Below are 10,306 nucleotides of genomic sequence, written 5' to 3'. Positions count from 1 at the left end.
GGTCAGGAAGTACTGTCACTAGAAGGGTCAGGAAGTACTGTCACTAGAAGGGTCAGGAAGTACTGTCACTAGACCAACGGTTGTGAAAGTTAGAATTGGTCAGAATCACACAAATAAAGGTACTCAATTTAAGAGGGATACACCAGGGCCCTGTTTCACAATGAAAGCTAATAGTACAAGTGTAGAAACTAGTGTGGTAACAATACTAATACTTATTTTTTTCATGATAGGGATGACTATTAGTGATATTACAGGAATTAAAAAATACTAAAGTACAAGTCAGTGTAATTGAATTAAGATAAATCTACAAGACTAATAGTATTAGTTTGTACTTTATTATGAAACAGGGCCCTGGAGGGCTTCAAAACCCACAGGGTTGACTCAAAATAAAAATAACAGTCTATTATTTTATAAAAGCTTGTACACCAGGGCTCAAGAACCCACAGGGGTTGACTATTATGAGAGTATATATATTTTGTGTAATTTTCTTTTTGTTTTAAGGTATTTAGTGAGTTGGTTTTTTAATTTATTTATTTTTTCTTTTCTGTATTTAAAATTTTAATAAAAATCATAATTAGGCGTGGCCACACTGTTTTTTGGCCAATATATTGTCATTGTAAAATTAAAATTACCTTTATAATTTCTTTCTTTTATCATTTTACATGTTTCGTCATATCTTTATGACTACTTCCTGTATACGCGACGTATTTGAAATAGAAATATAGCCGTTAAACGGCTGGCCAATTCCTCCCCACTCCTCCACGCTTCCGCTTTATTGTCGCCTTCTGTTCAACCTTTACCTTTGAACAGGTAGGTGGTCCTGACTTGTTCTTTGCTCATTTATTATCATTATTATTTTTTTATTTATATTATTCTTTCAAGACGTTTATTTAATCTCTACTTTGTTTTTTCTTTTTGTCTCCTGCACTTTTTTAACTGTATATTTTACGTATTTTTCAAAAATGATTACTCTTATCATTGTTTATTCAATTTTATATTATATTGATACTATTTTACGTCTTCCTTCCTTTTATTTATATGTAATTTCTTATCACTTTATTTTTACATAATATTTATCCTAGCTTAAATTGCCTTATTGTATCGTATTGTTGTAATATTCTCAGTTTTTTTTGTATCTTTTTAGCCCTGATGAAGCCCTGCGAAGTGGGGCGAAACGTCGGAAAATAAATAGTTGCAAACTATTTAAGTTAAATACTAATCTTTATTTCATTTCATTTCATTGGCTCTGAACCAATATTGAAGGACTTGTAGAATAGTCACCTGCTAAGTAGTACAAAGTCCTTATGACAATTCTGGTCATCCTGCCACTTTCGTCCAAAATTCCAAATTGACTGGGCTATACCTACATCGTTTGGCCAAATACATATATAATTTATTCTATGCCATGAATTTCCGATACGAACAAATATGTTTTTAAAAATAGCTTTAAGAATAATGATTTTTTCTACAAATCCGTCATCGCATCAAAATCTACTTAAATTTTTGCTTCGATGAAGCCGGAGAGAGATTGGACTCTAAAGGGCTTTACAACAAAGCAGGGGGGTAGTAAATGAGATATTAAGGAGCCTCATTAAACAATGATGGAACGCTAGCTCAGCCTGGAGGATAATTATGGAATATGGGACAATAATGGCCGAGGATATAAAAGGCCTTATAGGACTTTGCCTTACCTCAGCTTATGGTGCACTTCTTCCTAGAACGTAATTTGCTGGTTTTATATTCACTGCCTCGTCTCCCACTCATATCCGTATTAAGGGATGGCGTATGATAACCTAAAGCATATAGTAATATCCCCTCTGTTTAATAACCACATCCTGTTTAATTACTAGATCCGAAACTGTTAACCGTGGCTTTAATACATAAGAGCAAACATGACCGGTCCGATTGCAGATATTGCAAGCAGAGGTCACTGCAACAGTACATAAATATGACTATATAACGAATGAGGAGAAGGGGTGCGGTCAATGAAAAACACAAATAAGTTCGATTAACTTATTATTATTATTATTAATCGAACTTATTTGTGTTTTTCATTGACCGGACCCCCAACTATCTTCTCCTAATTCATCATCCATGGTCAACTATCTCTCATAATTATGACTATATAACATGTAAAACATACCATACTTAACTTAACATTAACTTACCTATATGAATAAATGAAAAGTATTCATTTATAAAAAAAATATATATATTTACAAAATCTGTCTGTCGAAGCCAGGGTGCAATTTTAACTAAAACAAATAATAATAGTCATTATAAGAATTATTTGATTGGTGTGTCTGGGGGTTAGTAAAAATGTCCCCTCTATCATTATCAGTACCAGTACCAGTACTAGTAACACCAATAAGCCAAAAAGTATCAATGAAAATATCAATCTTTTAGTACAAGAGCCCAAGAGGAGAAAAAAGGAAGTCATCTCACCCCAATTTTTGATTACTTCAATGAAAACTATATATAATTAATAGTCAAATTTGATGAGTCTGCCAAGTATAGGTAGGTGGAATAAAACATGGCGGCTGTTTCAAAGCGATAAAAAAAAAAATTATTCGGTTCTCTATATCTTAAAAAGTATGAACAACACAAGAAAACCTAAGAGAACTTAATGTAAAGAAGAGTAAATTTGCTAAAACATGAGCCCTAATAGAGTTATTTAGGTTAAATAGTTTTCGAGATATAGCTTTTTAAAAAGCAACATTTCATAAAAATGTTGTATGGAACGATCAGAAGATAGTGAATTTATTTTTAAAAATTTACATCTCAAAAACCATTTGACGTCTATTAGCACTCAAATTAAAGCTAATTTAATGAGCTATAATTTAGTTTATAATGTTCATCTTCGTAGGAGTAATAGTTTACATGAACTTTGCTAAAATGAATTGATTTATAGTTGTTCGGACAAATTTTCATTTGCCAAATTTACATTCATATGTGAATTTCATAAAAGCGACTACCCCTACGAAGATAAGTGTAATAAACTACTTTATAGTAAGTTCCTTGATTTCCTTGATTTTGAGTGTTGGCAGACTATATGTGCGTCTAATGGATCTAGAGATATATTTCTCCAAAATCCAACATTTTATACGAGCAACTAGAAATTAATATTTTGTGAGCTTATTTTGTCAAATATCATAAAAACTACTACTCCTACAAAGATAAGCATAATTAACTATTTTGTAGTAAATTTAACTAGCTTTAATTTGAGAGCTGACATAAATCTGTACGTCCAGTGGTTTCCGAGATAAAGTTTTTCATAAATCAAACGTATTGTCCGAACAACTATAAATCAATTTATTATAGCAAATGTCATGAAAAGTACTAATCCTAAGAAGGTAAAGGTAATAAACTTCTTTATAGTCCATTAAACTAGATTTAATTTGAGTGCAAATAGATATCTGTAGGTCACATAGTTCCTGAGATATAGATTTCTCAAAATTAATTAACTAACTACTAATCTTTTAGTATATTTTTAAGAAATTTTACTTTTTAAAAAGTATATCTCGAGAACTATTGGATATAAATATTTCTTTTAGGGCTAACATTTCAGCAAATTTACTGTTATTTAAATAATGTTCTCTAAGATTTTATAGTTTTGTTGGTATTTTTTAAGATATAGAGCACCGAATGAAAAATTAATGTTTTCTTTAAGGTTTTGAAACAGCCGACATTTTTTATTCCCCCTACCAATATTTGGCACTCGTCAATTTTGACTAGTAATTATTCATAGTTTTCATTGAAGTAACCAAAAATTGGGGTGAAATAACTGCCTTTTTTTTTCTTCCCGGCTCTTGTACTATTTTATTTTATCAAAAAGAGTCATTTAAAGTTGAATCGGCCTTATCTTAATGGTAACTATAAATCTCTTAGGGGGGGGGGGGGGAGAATTAAACGTAAAACGAAACGGTTATAGGTTGCTATATGATATAGTTTCTTAATTAGCGAGACCTCCACACACGAATATATAACAAGGAAGCGAGGGATAGAAATGAGATAAGCGGTCTGGGATAGAGCAATAAAAAGGCCAACTAATGCCGAATGACAATGAGATCTAAACTGGAGCACACTCTGCAGCCTTTGTCTTCCCGACCAGCTATCTGGAACAGTGCCAGCCCCCCTCTGGAACTCTTTTATCTATTATTTTTCTTTGCTCTCCTTGTTTATTATATATTTTTTTTATTTTTATCACTAATTACAGGTGTGGGTTTTTGTCTGAATTAACTAAGCACAAATAAAGTTCATTCGTATCTTTGTTGCTTGAAGGCTAACTTTTTTACTTGACTGCTAATCAATGATATATATGTTTGAGAATCCTGAGGCTCAGTCATTAATGAATACAAATATATTGTACTCAATTTTCGAGACTTCATTTTTCTCGTAATCATGTTTTTTTGTTTTGTTTTTAAATAGTATTTTCTTGAATTTTCAAACTCTGAAGTGTATAGAAAATATATATTATTTTTTTTACATAAATTTAAATTTTGAACATCAGATATTTTATATATAATTTATTCAATTTCCTGAGTCTAGTATTTATTTATTAAATAAATCAAATGGTATCCTTGTTAAGTCTCACACTCTTTGTTATATCAATAGTCCAACGTTTCGGTAATCAATTACAAGTCAAAATCAACCTATTTTTTTTAAACTTTATTAATTTTTAAAAATTAATTTTAGATTAAAACTACACTATCCACTATCAGGTAAATAAACTATCTATAACTATAAAAGACATTGATATAACTATCAATATTTTGTTTATCTAAAAGTTGGAATATTGAAAATATAATCATAAATACAAAATCAACTGAGAGAGAGAGAGAGAGAGAGGGGAGAGAGAGAGAGAGAGAGAGAGAGAGAGAGAGAGAGAGAGAGAGAGCCATTTAGGCAGGTAAAAGTCAGACAGATACTTAAGGGATGCTACATCCCCCGAGGCCGGTCTGACCCAGAATAAATAAACGGAACATAGCCCGCGATTTATTGGTCGGATTTTTTACTTATTTTTTTGTACTTGTTGGACATAACATAACTTCCATGTCCTTGTCTGACGATATATGTTTATCATTGCTTAGCTTTTGTTTTATATATATTTAAGGTGAATCTAAATTTGTTAATTTTTTTTATAACTTATTTACAACTATATTAAAAGAAATAATGATTTATTGTCAAAAATATTGGAATTGTATGGTAGTAAATTGAAAACAGTGACAGATGAAATATAATATCATGTAGGTAAGAATATATGTATAATATAATATATGCAAGTAGTGTCTAAAAAAACTGAAAAATTAAATAAACAAATTGAAAATTTTGTACTATTCAATTATCAGTTATCAATTTTTTATCATTTATGATTTAATTCAATATTTTGTATAATTCTAAATGTTGTTGTTATCTCTTTTGTTCTATAGCCCTGATGAAGTCCTGAAACTCAGGTCGAAACGTCGGCATAAAATAAATAAATATGGTTTTGTTTATTTATGTTGTTCTTTGCTGACCGCACCCCCCGACAAACTCCTCCTATCATTAAAACAAATAATAATAGTCATAGTATAATAGTATAATAATAATAATAGTAATAGTCATATATTATTTACAACTATATTAAAAGAAATAATGATTTATTGTCAAAAATATTAAAGAGGATATTATACAAAACACAGTATTAAAAAGCTCCGTCGACGAGTGCAAGATCGCTTTCATTTGCAGCGATTGGGATGGCACAAATCTCTTCCAATATGGCCCAGTAGAGGTACTCATTCGAGGCCTCAACGGGATGATTGAACACTCTTTTAATTTCTCCCCTAATTATTTCGTCTACCCTAGTCCAATCCCCCTTAGGGAATTGGCAGTTTCTCATCTGGAAGTTGAGCGCTGGATAGACGAAAGTCCTCAGGGCATCAATTTTATGCCAAAGGGCCAGCTTGGAAATCAGGATTGCCCTCGCCTTCGACACTATTTCATCTATAATAGTCTTAGGAGGCACCTCCCGGAATCCAACGCCCAGAAAACTTTCCACTTCGATCGAGAATCCCGGAGATTGAGAATCACGGATCCCCAGAGATGTCTTACCAGATAAATGCATGGCCCGGCATTTTGTGGGATAGATCCACAATCTGATCATCTTCAGGGCCTTTGCTTTTCGATCTGTCTCTGGAGGCCCTCTGGAATAGAGGAGAGAAGGGCGATGTCATCCGCATAGGCTAAGACTGTGTGCGCATCCCCAGAGTTTAACGTTTGCATCACATGATCTATTCCCAGGATGAAGAGGAACGCATTTAAAAGACATCTTTGCTTGATACCTCTATTCATCCTGATAGGATCATAATCGCCAGAGAGGGTGCTTACAATGGTGAAGGATTCTGTGTAGAGGTCTCTGATGATCTCCACTAATGTGCTTCCTGCCCCCTCATTTCCAGTGCTCCGATGGTACAGGCATGAGGGATGGATCCAAATGCATCTTAAATGTTCAGTAATGCAGTGCAGAGTTCGCTCTTGTTCCTGCTAGCAGCTACCATCCGCTGACGGAGAACAAAGTTGTGTTCAAAAACTCCTTCATAAGCGGTGAACCCTTTCTGGTAGGGAGACAGGACCTCATGGACCCTACACCAGGACGATATCCGGTCAGTTAGGCCTCCAGAATCCTTTTTTTTTATCGTCCTGGTAAGAGCAATAGGTCTATAATCCTTTATTTGTGAGGAAGATTTAACTTCGAGAAGGAATACGGTCTTGGAGTCCTTCTATTCAGCAGGGACCCTGCGGTGCTTGAGGCAAATGTTAAAAATGAGGGCTAATAGCTTGCCCTCAAGGTCTACCTCCTCCAAGATCTATATTCGACGCCATCCTGCCCTGTTCTCAAATCATCGAAAGCGGTCAACTATCTCTTCAGGCATAGAAGCAGTCATGACGACCTCCTCTCCCGCCAACGGGACCCCATTGAGCACACTGGCGTCGAAATCATCTAAATCTGTCTCCCTCAGGACGCACAGTTAATTGATCCAAGGGAAGGTCACACTGCATGGAAGACTCTCTCATCACCATTCCGATAGCTTTCCGTCAGTCAAGATGATAGGGTATTAGCGGTCCTTCTGTCTTCCTGGTCCTCTTCTCTCTTTCAGCCGAATCTTACATATGAGGCGGACATGGTTATGAAGTTTATCAAGGAAAGATAGGTATCTGGTTCTGGCCGAATAGGCAACATTTGGAACATTGATTTTATTTGTGACAAAGTAAGGAGCATTAAGGATTTCGGATTGGATACGAGAGGAATTCGATGGTTTAGCGGAGCCCCAAAGCTCAACTCCGTATGTCCAGATAGGCCTTGTAATTGTCATGTAAATCACTCTTTTGTTTAGTAAGTGCGGTAGTAGTCGAAATCGAAGTGCAGTTTTAGAAAGGCTCTGTTCAACAGGAATAAGGTTTCCCACAGTATACCCCCATATGGTTTCTGAAATAAAGTTTTTCATAAATCAAATTTATTGTCCGCACAACTATAAATCAATTTATTTTAGCAAATATCATGAAAACTACTATTCCTACGAAGGAAAAGGTCATATACTTCTTTATAGTCCATTAAACTAGCTTTAGTTTGAGTGCTAATAGACATATGTACGTCATATAGTTCCTGAGATATAGATCTCTCAAAATAAATTAATGAACTACTAATCTTTCGGTAGATTTTTAAGAAATTTTTTCTTTTTAAAAAGCTATATCTTAAGAACTAAATAGCTATTTTAGGGCTAATATTGCAGAAAATTTACTCTTCTTTAAATAATGTTCTCTTAGATTTTCTTGTGTTGTTGGTAGTTTTTAAGATATAAAGCTCCGATTGAAAAATCAATGGTTTTTTAAGGTTTTGAAACAACCACCATTTTTTAATCTCCCTACCTATACATTGCAGACTCATCAGTTTTGATCAGTAATTATACATAGTTTTCATTGAAGTAATCTAAAATTGGGGTGAGATAACTGCCTTTTTTTCTTCCTGGCTCTTGTACTATCCGTAAACATTTTTTTTTTTTTTTTAAATTCATTAAGATGAATGGATTCAACACAAGGAGGTACAACACCATAGGGAGAAAGGGCATCATTTTGATTTTCAACATGTTAAAATAGTGTATAAAGAAAACATTTTTAGAAGAAAACTTATTGAAGCCATTAACTGTTAACTAACTGCCAAAAGCTATAAGTCCTTAAATTTTTAAGATGCAGCCATTGTTCCAATAAATACTTATGTTTTTATTTAGACATCCTGTATATATCTTGCTTGTTTTTTTTTTCAGAGCTTGCACTTAGAAAAAAGACTTTATATACTTTTCTAATAAAATTAAGAAACAAAGAATTTTAAAAATATATCAAAAAAGATTAATGAATCATAATAAGAAAATTATCAATGAAAATAAAGTGTTTTACAATATCTAAGATTTATGAAAAAAGGGTCTAGGGAATATAAGTCGCAGAAGAATTTTCTTTTCGATTACACCTTAAGAGCTTAGAGGAGTCCTGAGAAACGTTAGTGGCCTTTTTCCACCCCGGCTCAGAAATGGGCTTTCATTTTGCAGCACCCTTCCAAGTTAATAATATACAATACACAACTTTAAATTATTCACATAATCTACTTTATAAAAAATTACTACATTCTTTATACTTCAATGGCCTCTCTCAGAATGCTCGGACATAAACGTAAATAAAAACTTGATGCTTCTTCCCCAATGTCCTTTATTACGGGAAAACTTTTTATAGACGAGAAAAAAAAATCGTTTCAAATTGGAGTGATTACGATATGATGGAGAGCATTACTGAGGCTACAATAAAAGAAAAAAATACTTCTTAATTATTTAAATAATAATAATTAAGGCTTAACGAACTCGAAGGTTCGATACCGATATAATCAAACGCTCTCTACATCAATTCTTCCAGTGATGCCCCTACAAACAGAATTCTACTAAATCAGCTTTAACACAATCTTCCCATCTTCGTTTCGGTCTATCCCTCGGACGTTTACCCGTCGGTTCAGTGTTTATTAATATTTTTGGGATCCGCTCATTACTGAGCCCTATAACCTTGTACGCCGCAATGCTATTACTTGAATAATATTTACCTGGTGTAGGTCCCTTAATTCAGCATTGTGTAGTCTTCTAAATTCTTCCGTTAGTTCATCATTTTTCGGTCCGAATATTTTGCGTAACACTTTATTTTTGAATACCTCAAGGCACTGTTCATCCCTTAGTGTAAGAGGCCAAGACTCGCATCCATAAAGAACATTGGGAAGGATAATAGTTTTGTAAATTGCAATTTTTCATTTTTTCGATAGAAGGCGCGAACTAAGTAGTTTCGAAATTGAAAACTTTTAAGCATTTCCCGCCTTCAGCCAAGCTTTTATTTCCTCATCAATTTTGTTTTTTCTAGTTACCATAGAGCCTAATTACTCCATACAAACATAATACAATGAAAATAAAAACAGTAAGACAAGAAGATGGTATGAAAAATATATTTAAAAAAGAAGGAAAAATGAGATTTAATATATATATATATGCGGATGGAGTTTGTCAATAAAATGAGTATTGTGTGTGATGTGTAGTCACATGCTTTTCTTTTTCTATTCTGAAACAGTTTTAAGTTGTATTTATTAGCAGTACTGTGCTGCTAACTCCAAGGACTAAGGTTCGAATACGGCTGTGTCAGAGAATTATTAGTTTTGTTGCTGTAGCAGTGAATCAACTCTGTGTGTTCAGAAACCCTCTAAGGTTCACTCAGCCTCATAAAGTGGAAAAAAAAAACGAGCGTGATTCTGGCTAAATTATCTCCTTGCGGAACCGTTGGTCTAGTACCTTACAAAGTAATGAACTCAGGGGTTCACCCTTTATGAGTTGGATGCATTAAAAAAAGTTCAAGTAAAAGACTGCTTTATATGCATAGAGTGACACCTCTAGATACATACACATTATCAGCTAATATAACCCTGTCAGCTGAAATCGCCTGAAACTCCTCCCCAGCCAGTTTAAGGACATTCCCCTTATTATTATTATTATATAGTTATAATACATAAAAGTCCCATATTTTATTTTTATAATTATGTAGTTTTATATATTTAAAAAAATGAGTTTATTCTGTTTCAAAAGTTTTTTCCTTTATATTTAATAATAAAAAAGACAGGAAACTGTACGTCGATTTCGACTATAAGAGCACTTACAATAGAAACGGTCTAAACTTCCAACACATTACAAAAGACTGATCTACATGACTGTAATAAGGCCAATCTGGACATATGGAGTTGAGCTTTGGGGCT

This window comes from Halyomorpha halys, unplaced genomic scaffold (assembly GCF_000696795.3).
Source record: "Halyomorpha halys isolate HHAL.00 unplaced genomic scaffold, Hhal_1.1 Scaffold1479.1, whole genome shotgun sequence".
Classification (NCBI taxonomy): Eukaryota; Metazoa; Arthropoda; class Insecta; order Hemiptera; family Pentatomidae; genus Halyomorpha; species Halyomorpha halys.
Note: the sequence above shows the minus strand (reverse complement) of the source record.